The sequence below is a fragment of the Taudactylus pleione genome, unplaced genomic scaffold (genome assembly GCF_031769625.1).
Source record: "Taudactylus pleione unplaced genomic scaffold, aTauple2 ptg000585l, whole genome shotgun sequence".
Taxonomy (NCBI): Eukaryota; Metazoa; Chordata; class Amphibia; order Anura; family Myobatrachidae; genus Taudactylus; species Taudactylus pleione.
In genome coordinates, this window is record NW_028284987.1 from 3,634,737 (window position 1) to 3,655,637 (window position 20,901).

Here is a 20,901-nt window from a genome sequence, read left to right on the forward strand (position 1 = left end):
GGCAGTTAGGAGCTGATTGGCTGGTACCTTATCACCGTTCACTTTATCTCCTATCACAGCTTAGTAAATAGACCCCATGGTCTTTTCCTTACAGTATAGAAAAGGCAGATTGTTGTGGGTTAGGCGAGACAGGAAGTACTGAGACTTGGATAGATGGAGGTAGGGTCACTTGGGTGGCAGTTGTAGCCTCATCTGCTTTAGTCACTATCATAGTTGATGCTTCATCAGTAAAAGCCGATGGTTTTTTGGGAAAAAAAATACAAATAATTTAAATTAATGTTCTAACAAATCATTTTGTTCTTGTCATTTAACATTTACATTTTGTCTTTTCAGTTACCATCAACTCCGAGGAATGGCCTGCAATGGCCCATTTTCTGGATTTTCCACACTGCAATAAACCTGCACCTTGATAGACTTTGTGGTGCAGGCATGTTGTGCCATACACACCTATATTCATCGCAAAGCCTCAACCGCACAGCACAACATCCTGTTTTAGTGACATTGCAGAATATCCAGAGTTTGACGTAGGATTTACACCAGTGGAGCCAAGTGAAGTGCGAAACATCAGTGTTGAGGCAAATTAAATAGGGAGCAGTATTTCAATTACTGCAATGGTGAACTATTGACCCTGTTCTTGTAATGTTTCCATATTTTACATATATCTTGTATAATAAACATTGCATACAAATTTGTTGTTATTGTTTTTTTTTTTTAAAAATAATTTTTATTGAAACACTGCACATATTCACATTCAAGAATTTCAATCAGATCAGTACAGAGCATTTAAAGACATCAGAAATGTAACACAATTACATAGTATTGTCACTATGTTCACAAGTTTTTGAGATCATATAAACCTTATAGCCGTATTGCTCTGTCAGATGTTACATAATACAGACTTCATAATAGTATATTGTAATATTCAATCTAGTCACATCACAATTTTTCATATAACATAAGAAATTCTTAATATGCATACATATACAGTCAATAATGAACATTAATTAAAGAAAATAAAGAAAAATAAATAAATAGAAACTCTCTCTTGCCCTCCCCCCCGACCAAACCAGAAGAGTCCAGATTCCGTATGTTTAGTGACCAACCGAAGTGACATCTATTGGAGGGTTGTTTCCAATGGTTTGAAGTGTGTACCATGAGGTATCCTTCACACTATTATAAATTTGCCATCGCATTTCCAGGGACAGAGTAGATATAAATGATTCCCATGTGTTAAAAAATGTCTCCACTTTGATTTCTTTTTCTAATATTACCTCTACCCAATCCATTCGAAAAACATTAAATAATTTTATCTTAAATAATGCAAAAGATGGGGCAGTGGACGAGATCCACTCTTGTAGTATCGTCTTGCGTGCTGCCGCACTGATTGCTAAGAGCATTCTCCTACTCCCCTTACTCGCCCTCATATCTGTGGGAATAATGCCAAAGATTGCCCACTCTGCCATGAAAGGGACATAATTGAGTATTGATGATTCCGCATATCTTTTTATTTGTAACCAGAATCCTCTAACCAATGGGCACGACCAAAAACAATGATATAAATCGGCATTACTTTCCCCACACCTATAGCAGCAATGAGAAGTCGTGCGTCCCATTAAGTAACTTCTGTGCGGTGATAAATAAGCTCTGTGGAAAATGTTTAAGAACATCTCCACATAGATAGTTGATGTTAGAGTTTTACAAGAGTAATTAAGGGCAGCCATTAAATCTTCAATTGTGTACGTAGGAAATTTCTGAATCCACTGCGACAGTCCCCTAGTATTGGATGCATGATCCATGTTTGTTTTAAAACACAGATAATAGTTAGAAATGGCTTTCCTCAAAATTGGTGGTTTGGAAAGAAGACTATCTATTGGATTGTTCCAATCTCCCTCTGCAAACACCTGTATCACAGAATTAACATAATGTTTTGCCTGTAGGAAGGCCACAGGGTATCCTGATAAAGTATTACATTTTTCCAAGGCTTCACAATATGTCCTATGTGCCTCTCTATCTACCAAACATCCTATTCTCTGTATACCTCCTACTTGCCATAGTGTAAATGGGTATGTTGCCTGTCCATTTTGAAAATCGGGGTTTCTTACAAACGGAAGAAATAATGATTTATGTGAATTTAGACCTGCCTCATGTCTCAATTGATGCCATAGTCGTTTTGTATTCCACAATAGTGGGTTATTCCTCACAGAGGCAGAAAGTTCTTGATCGTGAAGATGCAAAAATGTAATTAGGTCCCTTTGTTCAAGAAACTCCCGTTCAAGTGATGTGTTGGCATAGTTTTCTGTTTCGTTTATCCAGTCGGACAGATAACGAAACATAACTGCTTTATTATATAACTTGATATCTGGAAAGCCTATTCCCCCATTTAATTTAGATTGTTGTAATTTCAAGAGGCTTATCTTAGGTCGCTTACCATTCCAAACAAAAGATCGAAAAATCTTATTCAGGAGTTGCAAATCTTTTGCTGTAACAAACAAAGGCAAGGCCTGAAGCAAGTACATCAGTCTCGGGAATGAGATCATTTTGATTAAACATGCACGTCCCATATATGATAGGCAGAGGTCCCTCCATCCCTCTAGCTCGTCCGAGATTTTTTTTATAATAGGTTTGTAGTTAAAGGAATATAAATTTGCTAAGTTTTTAGGAAGTATAATACCCAAATATGTGATCCTGTCACTAGCCCACCTAAGTGATATGTTTTCTGGTAGGTGTGGTATTGTATTGCGCGTACCGAGATAGAGCGCTTCCGATTTACTTATATTAACTGCAAATCCTGAAATTTCTTCAAAACTTTTTAACACTTCAAATATGTGGATCATACTTTCATGAGGATTAGCGATATAGAGCATTATATCATCAGCGAATGCTGTTAGTTTTATTGTTCTGGAGCCTATATTAATCCCCTTAAAAATACAATCTTTTTCTAATATTCTTATTAACGGGTCTATGGCCAAATCGAATAAAAAGGGTGAAAGGGGGCACCCCTGTCTTGTACCCCTAAACATCTCTATTGGGGTGCTGATATAACCATTTATTAGAAGTGTCGTCATGGGGGATAAATATAAATATTTAATTAAATCAATAAATGTTGACCCAAATCCACGCATTTGTAATATCTTAAATAAGTGAGGCCATAGCACTGTGTCAAACGCCCTTGACGTGTCAAGACTCAACAGGGTATTAGTGGAACTTGAGGATATTCCTGACGTTACCGCCACTGCTGCTATTGCCGCTCTAACCCCACGGACCGAATGTCGCCCTTTCACAAATCCCAGTTGATGGGAAGTTAATATATCAGGTAAAATAGTTTGCAAACGATTCGCCATGATTTTGGCCAATAGTTTGGCATCCGTATTTAACAGATTAATCGGTCTGTACGAATCTAGTTTTTGTGTGTCTCTTTGTGGTTTGGGAATCAACACTGTAGTAGTATTTGTGAAGTATTGAAATGGGGATTTGTTATCTATCATATCATTAAACAACTCCTTAAGGATCGGAGCCACCTGTTGCTGCAATAGTTTGTAGTATTCATTTGAGAATCCGTCTGGTCCAGACGACTTCCCTAGTTTTAGTTCTGATATGACAGACAGCACTTCAGTTAATGTCACTTCTCCTGAAAGTGCCTCTTGTTGTTCTGTAGTTAATGGAGGCAACAAATCCTCAGTGATTAAAGTATCATGTTGGAGCTGATTAAAGGAAAGATCGCTATATAATTCCCTATAGTATTCCTCGAATTTCTGTACAATATCATTATTGGTAGTGAGTAAAGTGTTAGTGCGTGGATCCCTAATGGCTGTGATATAATTCCTTTTCCGCCATGATTTGGACATGTTAGCAAGCAGCTTTCCTGCTTTGTTCCCCCATCTGTAAAACTTATGCTTAGCATATAGTACATCTTTTTTAGCTTGGGACAGGAGGTGTGTGTCTAATATTTGCTTCGCCTGAACATATGTTTCTCTAGTTAGCTCAGTAGGATCTGCAATATAATTCTGTAGAGCTAAAGTGAGGGCCTCTGACATTGATCTATACTCAGCGGTTTGTGCCTTACGTTGTTTAGAAACAAAATCGATAATCCGTCCTCGCATTACAGCTTTAGATGCACCCCAACAAATGGTTGGTGTATCCCACGCTTCTAAGTTGTCATCCTGATAGTTCATCCACTGTGTAAGTAAATATTCCTTAAAGTTAGTTGATTTGTATAAATAGGACGGAAATCGCCAATGTCTTAGGCCGCCGTTGATTGCGGTATAGTCAATGTTATGGTAATGGGTGCGTGATCAGAGATTAAAATTGAATGTATCCCGGAATCTTTTATTTTAGACACTATGCTGTCCGACACAAGAAATAGATCAATTCTTGACCAAGATCTATGTACGGCAGAGTAAAAGGTGTATGATTTATCTGTGGGGTTTAATAATCTCCAGACATCTGTAATGTGATGGTTTGCTTTAAGAGACTGGAATTGTCTCCATACTGCCGAATTAGATGATTGTGGGGTCGGTTGTCTATCTATTGATGGGTTTTCTACCGAATTGAAATCTCCTGCAACTATTAAGGAGTAATTAGTGCGCTGTGCCAAAATACCCATTATCTGTCCGATAAAATCTTGAGGTGAAACATTCGGTGCATATAAGTTTACTAGGGTATACCGGGAGCCCCAAATTTCCACATCTATAATTAAAAACCTACCATTGGGGTCGGCTATGGTGTTTATGATAGTATACTGTAAATTTCTCTGAAATAGTATAGTAACCCCTCTGACTCTTCTGCCGCAACCAGCTTTTACGCACTCCCCTATCCAGGATGCCTTCAAAGTAGAGAAGTCGCCCTCTGCCCAATGCGTTTCTTGTAAAAACATAATATCTGCTTTAAATTTTTTTAGGTGAGTAATTACTCTTTTTCGCTTAATTGTGGAATTTAAACCCCCCACATTCCAGGATAAAAATTTCAGCTTACCATCATGTATCCCAGAAAACCTGGTGCTCATGTTTAGGGACATATCTTATCCAATACCCTGTTGTGAGATAAAAAATGTATTGAACATTATCAAAGCAAAGTACAGAACTCTGCCCCAGCCAACAGAGACCGTCATTTTTGATACAATGAAACCCCATATTCCCAGTATCCTCCAGGATGGGAGGGTGAGAGCGAGAGAGAATCCAACAAAAACAAAACAATAAAGAACATAGAAAAGAATAAACCAACTGAAATCAAAGGCATTACACAATTTTGTGCAGCGCTTCCACCTTTTTCTTTTATTTTCCCAACTATATTTCCATGTGGTGTTCATCACCTGTAACTTGTGATGTACACCAGAACTTTGTAACATATTCTACTCATTGAAATGAGGAATGCCTCTTCATGTGAATAAAACACAACATTTTAAATAGCAATTATCATCTTGCAGATTATCATCAAGTATAGAAATGACAACAATCCACTCCTGTACATATCCCTATTGATTACTGAATTAGAACTATACTCTGAACTGTATCAGTACTGTCCATCTTTTCATCTACGTGGTGATCTTTCTCGGTTCACGTCAATACCAAAGTGAGTCTTGGCTGTCTTAGGATCAGTGAAATATAACGTTTGATCTCCATCTTCCACTCTCAATTTGGCTGGGTATAGTAGTGCAAATTTAGTATTGCGCTCATACAGTAATTTGCAAACCTCAGTGAATTCCCTTCTTTTCTGTGTAACTGCTGCTGAAAAGTCTTGGAATATTAGTACCTTATAACCATCTATCATCAGTGTGGATGTTTTTCGGTATCCAATAAGAATCCTCTCTTTCATTCTATAATCTAGATACTTTGCTATTACTGGTCTGGATCTGGCATTTGGCCCTGGTCTATCTGGGCCTATTCTATGCACTCTTTCTACATGAGGCAGGATTGGGCTCTCAGATAAATTTAAGGCTTCAGGTATTTTATGAACTACAAGTTGCACCAAGCCTTGGCCACTTATTTGTTCAGGTATCCCAATGAACCTTTAGTTACTGCGCCTAAGTCTATTTTCCATGTCATCAATTTTAACCATGTGTTGTTATTGTTTTAATACTTACTATGCCACTGCAAGCTATTTTAAACTTCCAAGTTGGTGACAAATGCTGAAGGAAGCTCCTTGTTGGCCATAAATAATAGCAAATCAATATACCAGAGTCTTGGCTCATGCACCTCATCTGCTCCTGCAGCGGATCTTCTGTTCAGTTCTTTCTTGAACACTGTGTGAAGGTTTGAGATCTTTGTACTAACCCATGTAATGTTGGCAGAAGGGTGATAATGCGGGCATACCTTCTGCTGCTCTTCCATGGCCATAGCCCTCATTATCCTATTATAATAATGCAGTGATTTTGTTTTCCAAAAGCATAGATGTGCTCTGTAGGCTTCTATCAAATCATGGAGGAAGTCGTGACTTGTTTCTGTAGCCAATTCCTGTGTTAAAATTAATGAATAGACCTGCGGATGGCTTAGATAGAGGATTTCTGTGAAATAACATTGTGAAGTCTCTAGTACAGCCTATGGGATGTAGTCAGGAAGCCGGTGGTCGGCTGTAAACTCCCGGCATGGGACTAATGATAGGCATCTAAATACTACATAATGACGCCTATCATCAGCCCCATGCCGAAATCCCAACATCCGGCATACCGATCGTAGGTAAGCCGGGCGTCCAGAGTGGATAGCTGTGCAGTGGGGAGGGTTAGGTTTACAGTCTCCTGGGGGGACTAAAGGCCCCCACACATCAGAACGATATTGTTCCAACCAGCCAACTAGTTGGCTGGTTGGAATGATAATCGTCTCTAGTGTGTGGGAGCAAACGATTGTCAGCCGTTTGCTCCCACATGCTGAAAAACGTCCAGAAACGGTCGTTCCAACTAGTTGGTGAAAATCAAACATGTTTGATTTTCACCAACTATCGTTCTAGTGTAGGGGGAACACTCCCCCCAACTGAACGATAAGTAGGCGGACACCTGGCCGCTAGTGTCCGCCTACTTCACTACCGGCTGTGCTGCCCCTGTCAGCTTTGGATCCTCCTGCCTGTCACTGATACAGATAGCGGGCCTGCCTGAGTGTGAGGAGAGGATCAGTGCAGCTGCTGCACACAGGTCCTCAAGGTAAGTCTCTCCAACCCCCTACGATCACAGATGTACACCCACCCCCTGCAGGTGCTGCCCCCCTGCCCCCATGCGATCAAAGATGTCCCCTCCCCGTGGGTGCTGCTCCCCCATGATCAAAGATGTACACCCTGCGAGTGCTGCCCCCCGCCACGATCAAAGATGTACCCCCTGCGGGTGCCACCCCCCCATGATCACAATGTCCCCCCCGTGGGTGCTACCCCCCCGCGATCACAATGTACCCCCCCGCGGGTGCAGCCCCCCCGCGATCAAAGATGTACCCCCCGCGGGTTCAACTGCCCCCCCTGCGATCACAATGTACCCCCCACTATCACAATGTACCCCCCGTGGGTGCTGCCCCCCGCGATCAAAGATTCCCCCCGCAGGTGCTACCCCCCGCGATCATCGAAGATGTAAGCCCACCCGCGGGTGCTGCACCCCCCCAATTGTCACAATGTACCCCCCCCGTGAGTGCTGCCCCCCCACGATCAAAGATGTCTCCCCCGCGGATGCCCCCCCCCCCCGCAATCACAGATGTCCTCCCCCCAGTACATGTGGGGCTTACCTTCAACTCTGCCGCTTGTGAGAAGGGGGGTGGGAGTAGTCTGCAAACAACTCTCGGCCTCTCTATGTGCCCCATCCTCACTCACCTCCTCTCCTACAGTTACAGGCGATGGCTGAGCCTTATTAATTTTTTAGTATTGACATAACAGCTGGTGTGGTAGGCTAGTGGTTACAGTGCAGGTAACTTGATGCAAGGGTCCAGGCTTCAATCCCAGGGATAAACAGCCTATTTTTATTTAAATATTTATATTTATAGACTTAATATTCTTTTTATAGTTTAACAATTTTCCAGGGAGTGAGGGGGAAGCTGGGGACAGAGATGGGGAATGTGCTGATTACTTAATGTGTCATCCACTGTACTGCCTGACAACCTGTGCGCCCGTGTAATGCCTGGCCCTGACACCCTTCTCCTGACAAGGTGCTCACCCATATAGTACCTGACCCTTATGATACAGTAGTACCTGAATCCTCTCCCCTATAACCCCGTGTGCCCATATAGTACCTGACACCTCCTAACATCACCTGGGCACACATGACACCCTCTCTCATGTGACCCTGATTCAGAAATGGACATAATGGCGATTTTTACGCAGATTCGACAATTGTTTGCTATTGTGCATGTGCGAATGCAGCCCTGTGCATGCGCAGCTATTGCAGCGCTATCGTACAAAGTGAGTGACATGTAGTCAGCATTTGGGGATGGAAATGGGTGGGGGGGTGGTTAGAAAAACTGAGGCGTGTGTGACTATTTAGTGTTCACTCTAGCTCCGGCGGCAGGCTGGGCGTCCGAGTTAGAGAAGGCACAGGTGCGTGCACCCCCGAAAAGGGGGCGTGTCCATTGAAAAAGGGGCATGTCTATAAGACGTGTCACCCTTTTCATCACTCTTGGGGGGGATACTTATCACCGGAGAATTCATCATTGCTCTGATGCAGGGACAGCTGCTCCGAAAAAAAGCTGATCCCCGTATCCCCAGAAGTAGCAACGATCCTTACCTTCCCCGTCACCAGGTTCTACGTATGTGTGACCTGAGGATACACATGTGCAATGTTGCCTGGGAATCAGTGAGGAGGTGGCAGAGGGATCCGCTCGTATTCCTCTTCGCATCCCCAGAACTCCTTCACATAGGAATGAGCGGGGCTACGAGAACAAATGACATCTGAAGATGAAAATTGTTCTCGCTGGCAAACTCCCAAAACTTTCCATTTTCAGAGTTTGCTGGATATCAGGTGGTCCTACCGGACCCCTGATGATGAATGGCCCGTTATCTTAAATATATTTCCGCATGGTTACCGGGCCATTTAAGTGTTGATGAATAGGCCCCTGAAAGGCCTAAAATAAAACTTGGTCTTGGGGCCAGGTACCACTGGATCTATTCATTATCACTTAATTTCAACAAAAGCTGGTACAAATGAAGATTTTTACCTGCTTTTGTAGAAATTAAGTTTTGGGGCCAGTCATCATAAAGGTAACGCAGGAGATATCACAGATATGTACTGCTTACCTTTCACTCCCGATGTGGCCTGCTGTCCCCATACACTAGTATTTGGGATCCCGCCACCTTTGTCTGGCTCCTTCCACCGGACGCTGGGGCTTTGTGCACCTGCACAAACTCTATTTCGCGCAGGCGCACTAGCACTGCCGAGTTAGATTCTGCAATACTAGGTTTCACTGCTCTGAAATAGCAGTGAAAGCTTTTGGGGAGACAGAATATCGGACCCCGATAATTAATATAATGAATAGGAATGTGCGCCGACTCCCGTGTTTTGGTTTTAGTTTTGGATCTGTAACTCCTTCGTGTTTTGGATCTGGATTGGTTTTTGCCAAAACCGCACTTGTGAAAATTGGTTCTGGTTTTACATCTGTATTTTTTCTAAAAAATCATAAAAACAGCTGAAATCACATAAGTTTGCCCTGTTTTTGTTCCTACAGTATTATTAACCTAAATAACATTTATTTCCAGCCATTTCCAGTCAATTTTGACCACCTCACTGCTCACAATATTGATTTCATCCAGTTTAGGCCAAAAGTTTGCATCGAGCTAGCTGTTGGACTAAGCTAAGCGACAGTAGTGGGTGGCACTAAAATGTGTCAGTTCAGTTCAACATTCCAAATTAGGAAACAGATGTTTTTTATTAATCAAGACTGAGGCCAGAGGCAGTTGGAGTGTGAGGTTCTGAATTTGTTGTGGACCTGGGGTGGTGATAGGAGCAGACACAGAAGCCGACTTAAATGAAAAAGTGGGTTTTTTAATAAGTGACTTAGAAGACATGGGAATGACAAATGAAAAAGTCCAGGTATAGCACTAAATTGCACTTGATAACTGTAGTGGGGGTTAATGGAGAAATGTCCAGATAGTGACAGGCAGGAACAGTCCAGTATACAATTATAGTGAGCTGTAACAGAATGCAGGTATGATGAGCTGTAACTGAATGCAGGTATGGTGAACTGTAACAAATGCAGGCTAGAGGTAATGAAATCCAGCTGGGAGTGAAATGAGGCAAGGTGCAGGGAAACAGCAGGTTCAGGTGCTCAGGCAGGTGGGAATGTATATGGAGGGTGCAGGGTAAGTCCAGCAGGTTGGAGCAGGCAAGGTTCAAGCTAGAAGCATATAACAGGCAGGCAGGTAAGGCAAAGGTACTCTCTCTCAGCCGCAGCTGAGAAACATCAGCAGCAGTTCGAGTTGCACTACTTTTGAGTAATATACACTGTGCTCCCCTTTCCTGCACTCCACATCCCACACTGTGCTCCCCATCCCCCCTACACATCCCACACACTGTGCTCCCCTTTCCTGCCTCCATATCTCACACTGTGCTCCCCTTCCCCCCTCTACATCCCACACTGTGCTCCCCTTCCCCCCACTATATCCCACACTGTGCTCCCCTTCCCCATATCCCCCCTCTACTTCCCACACTGTGCTCCACTTCCTCCCTCTAGATCCCACACTGTGCTTCCTTTCCCCCTCCACATCCCACACTGTGCTCCCCTTCCCTCCTCTACATCCCACACTGTGCTCCCCTTCCCTTCTCTACATCCCACACTGTGCTCCCCTTCCCCCCTCTACATCTCACACTGTGCTCCCCTTTCTCCCTCTACATCCCACACTGTGCTCCCCTTCCCCCTCCACATCCCACACTATGCTCCACTTCCCCCCTCCACATCCCACACTGTGCTCCCCTATCCCCTGCTACATCCCACACTGTGCTCCCCTTCCCCCCTCTACATCCCACACTGTGCTCCCCTTCCCTCCTCTACATCCCACACCGTGCTCCCCTTCCCCCTCGACATCCCACACTGTGCTCCCCTTCCCCCTCGACATCCCAAACTGTGCTCCCCTTCCTCCCTCTACATCCCACACTGTGCTCCCATTCCCCTCTGCCAATCTTTGTTATTGTTTCAAATATTTACATTCTTTAGATTAGTTGAATATTTTTTCATAGTAAACATGTATGTATGAGTGCTTTGTAGCCATTATTATGTGATCCTTCATATGCTGAGTGATCCACTAACATACTAATTCTGTATGTAACACGCAGAGCCAGATTAGCAGGGATTGTCAGGGATAAACTGCTATTTAGCACCAGCGGCTCCTAGGCACAGGCATACAATGCTTAGGGCTAAATCCAGGCCTTATATATTACTTTTACAGACATCTTATTGCTACATTCTGAAACCAAGCTATTGACAAGATTAACCTACAGTATATTTTTTGGCTAATGTAAAAATAAGTTGTATATAATTGAGTTTGCAAGGGAAACTTCCATTGCTGAATTGAAATGCCTCCCATCTTTGTCTTCTCTGCTCCAAAGATTATGGAAAGACATTGCTCAGTCGTATACCTCCGCGCATTATTAATATTAAAATGTGGTCAAAATAAGCAACACCCATGAGCCACCTAAATCACACCCCCATCTGCATAAACCAGATCTACATAACCACGCCTTCTTTTTAAAATGTCATGCCAATTTTAGGGGGGAATTCAATTAGCCGCGGTAATTTAACTTGGGCTAATTGATCCCCCGGGGCTTTTCAATTAGCTCTGAAGTGCAGAATTTATCCGGGATTTATTTTCACCACTGCACAAACAGTGAAAATAATCCTGTAAAACTAGGTGGTTATCAGGTACCGCGTCCCTTTTAACTCACGAGTCCATGAACTGTTCACGGTTTCTGTATGTTAACGCCCATTAACTCTTGTTAACGCCCACTAACATGTCAATTTAACAATAGTTAACAAAGGTATAGGGTGAAAAAGTGAATAGCCTTGGGTGATAAAGCCCAAAGATAGTTCAGTTTTTCACTCGTGATAACTTATCACTTGTAAATGAATTCCCCCATAGGTTCTATTAGGACTGTATTGGATGCTATGTAGTTGACTTAAATATGCCCACATACAGTAGCATAACCAGTAATTATTATTATTATTGCCATGTCAAGGAATAGGGGAGGTGCATTTTTAAACACATTTATCACCTTTTACTGCACATGATTCTCAAGACCTTAACATTAATAAATTGTCCAGAGAAGCCCGTTCACCAACATATCCACTTTAATCTCATTGAGGAACCTATTCATCATCAGGGGCCGTATGGCCCCCAATGATTAAGTATCCACCTTGCTTCGGGGGATATTTATCACCGGAGAAATCATCATTGCTCTGATGCAGGGACAGCTGCTCCGAGAAAAAGCTGTCCCCCGTATCCCCAGAAGTAGCAACGATCCTTACCTTCCCCGTCACCAGGTTCTACGTATGTGTGACCTGAGGTCACACATGTGCAATGTCGCCTGGGAATCAGTGAGGAGGTGGCAGAGGGATCCGCTCGTATTCCTCTTCGCATCCCCAGAACTCCTTCACATAGGAATGAGCGGGGCTACGAGAACAAACGACATCTGAAGATGAAGATTGTTCTCGCTGGCAAACTCCAAAAACTTTCCATTTTCAGAGTTTGCTGGATATCAGGTGGTCCTACCGGACCCCTGATGATGAATGGCCCGTTAACTTAAATATATTTCCGCATGGTTACCGGGCCATTTAAGTGTTGATGAATAGGCCCCTGAAAGGCCTAAAATAAAACTTGGTCTTGGGGCCTGGTACCACTGGATCTATTCATTATCACTTAATTTCAACAAAAGCTGGTACAAATGAAGATTTTTACCTGCTTTTGTAGAAATTAAGTTTTGGGGCCAGTCATCATAAAGGTAACGCAGGAGATGTCACAGATATCTACTGCTTACCTTTCACTCCTGATGTGGCCTGCTGTCCCCATACACTAGTATTTGGGATCCCTCCACCTTTGTCTGGCTCCTTCCGCCGGACGCTGGGGCTTTGTGCGCCTGCACAAACTCTATTTCGCGCAGGCGCACTAGCACTGCCGAGTTAGATTCTGCAATACTAGGTTTCACTGCTCTGAAATAGCAGTGAAAGCTTTTGGGGAGACAGAATATCGGACCCCGATAATTAATATAATGAATAGGAATGTGCGCCGACTCCCGTGTTTTGGTTTTAGTTTTGGATCTGTATCTCCTTCGTGTTTTGGATCTGGATTGGTTTTTGCCAAAACCGCACTTGTGAAAATTGGTTCTGGTTTTGCATCTGTATTTTTTCTAAAAAATCATAAAAACAGCTGAAATCACATGTTTGCCCTGTTTTTGTTCCTACAGTATTATTAACCTAAATAACATTTATTTCCAGCTGTTTCCAGTCAATTTTGACCACCTCACTGCTCACAATATTGATTTCATCCAGTTTAGGCCAAAAAGTTGCATCGAGCTAGCTGGTGGACTAAGCTAAGCGACAGTCGTGGGTGGCACTAAAATGTGGCAGTTCAGTTCGACATTCCACATTAGGAAACAAATGTTTTTCATTAATCAAGACTGAGGCCAGAGGCAGTTGGAGTGTGAGGTTCTGAATTTGTTGTGGACCTGGGGTGGTGATAGGAGCAGACACAGAAGCCGACTTAAATGAAAAAGTGGGTTTTTTAATAAGTGACTTAGAAGACATGGGAATGACAAATGAAAAAGTCCAGGTATAGCACTAAAGTGCACTTGATAACTGTAGTGGGGGTTAATGGAGAAATGTCCAGATAGTGACAGGCAGGTACAGTCCAGTATACAATTATAGTGAGCTGTAACAGAATGCAGTTATGATGAGCTGTAACTGAATGCAGGTATGGTGAACTGTAACAAATGCAGGCTAGAGGTAATGAAATCCAGCTGGGAGTGAAATGAGGCAAGGTGCAGGGAAACAGCAGGTTCAGGTGCTCAGGCAGGTGGGAAGGTATATGGAGGGTGCAGGGTAAGTCCAGCAGGTTGGAGCAGGCAAGGTTCAAGCTAGAAGCATATAACAAGCAGGCAGGTAAGGCAAAGGTACTCTCTCTCAGCCGCAGCTGAGAAACACGTTGCACTTGCAAAGGAAGGAAGGCTCTGGACCTTCCTAAATACTCAGTGCCGCGCTGTGACTGGCTGTAATGAGCACAACACCTACCAGGATTGGATTACAGGTAATACGCGGTGACTACCATGCCGAGAAACTCTGGCCATGACATGGAGTACATATGTAGTTGAAGGCAGGAAAAGGAAGGGTTGATTCGTAGTAAATTTAATTTAAGTTTTGTATTCCGAAGCAAATTTATGAGGAAGGAGGGTAGAGCATGGGTGAACAATATGACCCATGTTTTGCCCACAAAATCTACTTGGTGGTTCAAAATATTTTTTTAAATTAAAGGGGCATGCAGGAGATGCTGTCTGTGGCCATAAATATTACTGGACATTTTTGACATTCAGCAACCACATGTAGAAGACTTCAGCGGCTGTGGCAGTGGCACTGCAGTGGCAGAATGGATGGCAGTTTAATAAACTATAAAATTAAAAATGTCAGGCAGTAATAGCCCACACAGCACATAATACAAAGAAAAGAGGTGAAAGATGGAATTGTCCCTCCCACCCATCCTTATTTTGTATATATTAAACAGGACATGCACAGTTTAACAAACCAACCACTTCAGCTACATGGACTGCCAATTGTGGCTGAAGCAATTGGTTTGTTTGAGCCCCCACAAAAGAAGCTACCAATGGGCAGCTGACATTGCTGGCAATGATCTCTGCATTCAAAAACTGACTTTACAATATAGGTATGATCAGATGTCGTAATCGTCATCATCATCCCCATCAGTGTGTACATCCTCTTCTTCACACAATATTAATTTGTCCCCGCTAGAATCCACCATTACAGACGCCTCTGTATTTTTTTTGTCTAAATTGCTAGTACAGGTCTTCCTTGTGGAATTTGTATCTCATTTGGGTGAACATCGTCTTTTCGCTGACAAGGTTCCCGGCTGCGCTGAAAACTCTTTCAGAGTATACACTGGAGGGTGGGCAACATAAGTAAAGCAAAGCCATTTTGTGTAAGGGACTCCAAATTGCTTCTTCTCCCTGCCAGTAGTGAAACGGACTGTCTGACATGCCTATTTTGATGCTATCCCTACAATAATCATCCACCATTCTCTGAATGGTGACAGTATCAGACGAAGTCACGATAGACATATCATTAATTGCAGGCAGTGCTTTCAGACCCGACCAGATGTCATATGGTCATGATTGAGGATGTTTATGATGATGCAGGTGTTGGTGGTTGAGATTGCAGGAGCTTGGATCTAACAGAGCGAATGGAGCAGCTAAGTGGCGCTGGACTGATTGTTACGTTTTTAGCCAATGTTTCTGAATTTGAAAAAGACTTTTCAATTTGATGAATGCGCTGCAATTGACGTAACAGGGAGGAGGTTCCTAGATGGTGAAGTCTTTACCTCTACTCACTCTTGCTTTGCAAATGTTATAGATGGCTTGACAATTGTTGTCCGGATTTGGATGGAAATTATTCCACACATGAGAGGTGGATTTTTTTGCCTTTTGTCCTGACATGACAATAGGATTTTTCATACCATGGGCAACATCTGTTGCCTGATTTACATAAACAATATCTTTGGCATCAACATCCTCATCATCTACATCCTCATCATCCTTATTAGCACCAACTACAGAAATATCCTCATCCTCCTGGTGCAATTCCACAGAAGCATCCTTGATTTCTATGTCAGATTTGTGCTGCTCATCCCCACATTTTGCAGAGGGCAACCAAATGGTGGAAGGAGGATCTTCTTCAAGTAGAGTATTGGAAATGTCAGCCGTCACACATGGCAACCGCGGACACACTTGAACTTTCCTCAGGGATCTGTGACTTTTCTGAGCACACAGTTGGTTCATGTGCCTTAGCAATTTTCATTTTTTTGACACTTCTACAGAGACAAGAGCTAACTTCATCATAAGATGCAGAACCACCAGTCATAAATAAAGGCCAAGGGCTTATCCTTTCCTTGCTACTTCATGTAGTGAATGGCATATTGTAAATTTTTTGTTTCTCGGCAGCATACTTAGCTTTTGATTTTTTTCTTTAACACTGTAAAATATTTCTTGTTTGATTTTACATGCACTGACTTAAACCCTTGGGCACCAGCCTTCGTAGATGACGTCGAGGGCCTTGTATCTTCATTATGACTGCTGGCAGCACTAGTATGTGGTTCCTGCTCCCCTCTCATTTGATTGTCCTCCATATCAACAAACTTACACTGCAGTCTGACCGGCAGTGTCACCGAACAATAATAGTGTAACTACTAAGTAGCACACACACAAAAAATAAATCAAAAGAGATTCTTTTTTTGTGGAATGCTAATTTATTTACCTTTTTTTTTTACACTGGGGAAGAGCACCCCTGGACGAGGCAGCAGCCCCTTAATGAACAACACAGCCCCCTTTATGGACAACAAAGCACCCCTGCTGAGCAGCGGAGTGCGGATGCGGACAGACCACCTGCAGAGTCACAAATATGTGGATGATAAACTGCAGCCTGGCCGGCAGTGTCACCGAACAACAATAGCGTACCTACTGGCTAGAGTACTAAAGTAGCGCACACACACACACACACACACAAAAATCAAAACAGATCTTTTTTTTGTGGAATGCTAATTTATTTAACTTTTTTTTTTACACTGGTGAAGACCACCCCTGAATGAGGCAGCAGCACCTTGATGAAATACACAGCACCCCTTTAAGGACCACAAAGCACCCCTACGGAGCAGCGGAGTGTGGACGGACCACCTGTAGATTCACAAGTATATGGATGATAAACTGTGGTCTGGTTGGCTGTATCACCGTACAATAATAGCTTAACTAGTTACTAACTAGTAGCTACCTAGCACACACAAAAAAATGAAAAAAATAATAAGATTTGAATTTGAACTTTTTTTAACTATTTTTTATACTGGGGAAGAGCACCCCTCGATGACACAGCACCCCTTTACGAACTGTAGCCTTATCCCCTTGATGGGCAGGTTAACACAGCAGCACCCATTTATGTACTGCAGCCCAAGCCCCTTTATGGACAACACAGCAGCAGCCCTTTATGTATTGCAGCCCCTGCCCCTTGATTGAGAGGACAACAGTGAGTGACATAACAGCACCCCCCACTTTATATACTGCAGCCCCAGCCTGACAACACTGCACCATTGAACAAATAGTGACAAGTCACTGACAACAACACACAATACTGACTGCACCCTAGAAGAACAGAGCACGTCTGCTCTGTACACTCTCCACATTTGGAGTGAAAATGGTGCCGATCACCAGGACCTTTATAGAATCTAAAACCTGCAAGAATCCGATCACGGGAGGATGACGTTTTGCCTCGTTTTTAGATACGAGTCACGTGGGAAAACCTAAGCTGGATGAGCTCGTATTACGCTTTTCTCTAATCTATCTATCTATCTATCTATCTATCTATCTATCTATCTATCTATCTATCTATCTATCTATATTATGAATCACTCCTACAATATCAGCTGTTGCTGCACACAGGCAGGGATTTCTGAAAGGACATAGGGCCTCATTCAGAGTTGGGAATAGAGTGAGATATCGTTCTCAACTGTGAACCTGAACAAACCATATTGCAATGCAAGGGGTGTAAATACTTACATTATTTTTTTACATGTGGGGTAAATACTGGCTGCTTTTGCATGTAGACCACAAATACTGCACAGCTTTATTATTACTCTACAATTTAGAAGTCAGATGTCAGTTTGGAAACACTCCTCCCAAATCTAAATCTCTCTGCACATTTTAAATCTGCCCCACCTGCAGTGCAGCATGGTTTCACCAAGATGATCAGTTGAGAGAGATATCTCTCTCTATTCCCAAGTCTGAATCAGGCCCTGAGTCTGTTCACTACCCCATCTGTGTCACCCTTGTCTATCTACTCCTACCCTTTAGAATGTAAGCTCTCACGCACAGGGCCCTTTTCTCCCATGTGCTTTTCCTTCTCTTACTATTACCTTCAGCACCTAACCCTTAACTTCTGCCACTGTACTACTAACTTGAGGGTTATGACCGCTGTTGCAGCAATGTTTATATATCATGTACTTATCCTGTATTGTCTTGTGCTGTAAGTCACTGTTCTCTTGTTCTGCTTTGTAAGGTGCTGCGGATCCCTTGTGGCACCATAGAAATAAAGGCTAATAATAATAATAATAATAATATAATAGTTATGTGCGTGAGATAAAGATCCTATTTTCGGCTCTGCCTGCACCCACTTTTATTCTCTCCCTGTCTCTCCCCCATCTCCCATCTCTCCAGCTCTCAGCCCTGATTTCCCATTTGCCTCTCTCTGTCACAATATGGAGAAGATGAAGTAATGACTACATCAGTGCGCTGGTGAGATGCAGCCATTATTTTGTATCACATCTCCTCATGGTAAATAATACTTTCTAATAAGGCTTGTATGCAATTAGTTTCGCACCCGCAATACTTTTTTGCATGCTGGACTTTTTGCCTACATCGTGTATTTTAGCTGCGAAAACTTATCGCGCACATCCCCGCAATTCGCCATATTCAATTTCAAAACATGCGGAAACGCAATCGGTTAATGCAAACCAGGTGAAAAGTGCTGTCTGAATTGGGGAAATCAACCTGACACCCCTAAAAGATGCACTAACATAAAGCTATTTGGGGTACTTAAGGGGTGTCATTTTCTTCTAATTAGCGTCTTTGAACAATTGGTGAAGAAAAGTATTTTTTTTTTTTTAGGTGAAAATAAGTTGTCCAGTCAAAATTGGGGTAACTGAAAGTGGGTGCAAGTATGATTTAATGTCTTCAAAGTGAACTTTTAAATAATACGAATTTGCACCCCCAAAATGCACTTGCAATCCCCAAAACACTTGACCCCAGCACCTTATTTCGCTAGTTTGAAAACTTGTCCCCCCAATTTGCACTTTTTCACCCCCAAATTCAAACTACTTTTTTGTGGTGTTATTAATTTTGTTTTAGGTTTTTTTTAACTCAGTTGTCCTTTGGGGGCTGTCCCAAGGGTTCTGAGTGGTTTCTCCACCTTTGTACCCTCATACAAAATAATTGCACTTCTTTTCTCCACCCATTCAGAGGCAAAACATTTTCACCTATTACATTGCATTGCGTTTTCACGTATGCAAAAAGCGGATGGTATTGAATACAGGGATACTTTTCCAACAGATGAAAAGTCACAATCGGCGATACTTTATAGTGAATCCCGGCTTTTCGCACCTAATTGAATATGGACCACAGTATGTAAATCCTTTACATTCATTGGTGAAATATAGGCAATGTGAGGATGATTGTGACAGACAGCTTTTGTGATGTCACTAAGCCTATAAAAGTCACTGCCTGGCATAGGACACTGAGTTATTAGCTGAGTGTGTGTAGTATCTATATCTATAGATTGTTTCTTAGTGCTATAACTCTTTCCGTATATTAGATATCTTACAGTCTCAGGTAAGTTTATCTTAACCTAAATAATGTTACTAGCTGTTAGCCTACCAGGCCACAAGTTCTGGTGCTGGGATTAATTTGGTGATTGTGGAGGTGGTGGAGCGGATTACTTTATGTTTTATTTGTTTTTCATTATTTTACCTGCTAGTCATCATCATCATTCATGGGGTTTTATTTATTCACATTTTACTTTTTTGGGGATTTTCACCCTTATAATTTAAAAATTAATCTAAAAACATATTTCAGCAGTTTCAGGATTATAGCTCTTAATTTGCTCTTATGTTCTTTTGCAAATTGTATCCTTAATTGTGCTCCCATAAATTATAATATTAATGTGTTATCTGTGCTAATAAATCATTTGCTATTCTCTATATTATGGAGTTAGATTATATGTAATTATCTTAATCTATATTATGTTAACATACTGTAATTACATGTATTTAATGTGCTTCGGTCATCTCCTAACCTTTAATACGACTGGATCATACAGGGAAGTTCATTAAAACATCCCCCGTCTATTAGAAGTAAATATTTCCGTTATGTGGAGTAAGACAACATTAAGAAAGATGTATTATTAGTTTTTACTTCATAATAACTTCTAATTATGAATCTCATATTGTTCTATGTACTTGTTGTAATTCAAAAATAAAGTGAAATAGTGTATTATAATGCAATTTAAAAAACATAGATTAATAGTATTAAAAAGCAGCTGGCCGGGGAACGGTATAATTAATCATCATTAATTGATCTGATCTGCCAATCACTATATATCTCTGTTTTGCAATGTCAGATTTTCATTTTATATGAATGAATTAGTTGTAGATTAAAATAAAATATAAACTACACTGCTATATATATATATATATATACAAAAGAATTGCTAGGAAAACACCTGCTTTTCTGAGAGCCTCTGTCAGCCCTGCTCACCCTACACTCCGTTCTATGCATTGCTAGTGGGAATATGGCAATAAAGTTTAAAACATGGATCCATCTTTCCACTAAAATGCATATAATAGTGTCTGGTATGTGTATGTATAGTTACACAGCCATCATGTGTCTGCATAATATATATATGTTTTAAATGTTTAAATTTCACTGCTCCTAGCCTGGTCGCTCTAACAGGCGTCTCAGCCACCAGCTTTTAGTAGCATCTGAGCCACCGGATGGCGTTTATCAGCATCTGTGTTATTTTATTATGACTGACGACATTCAGACTGTAGACATTTTGACCCTGTCGACATTTTAGTTGTCATTGTTATGACAGTCAACATTTTAACTGTGTACACTTTGTCTACATTTAGACCCTGTCGACAGATTGAATATCAACATTTTGATTGTTGATATTTCTGTATTCATTGTCAATA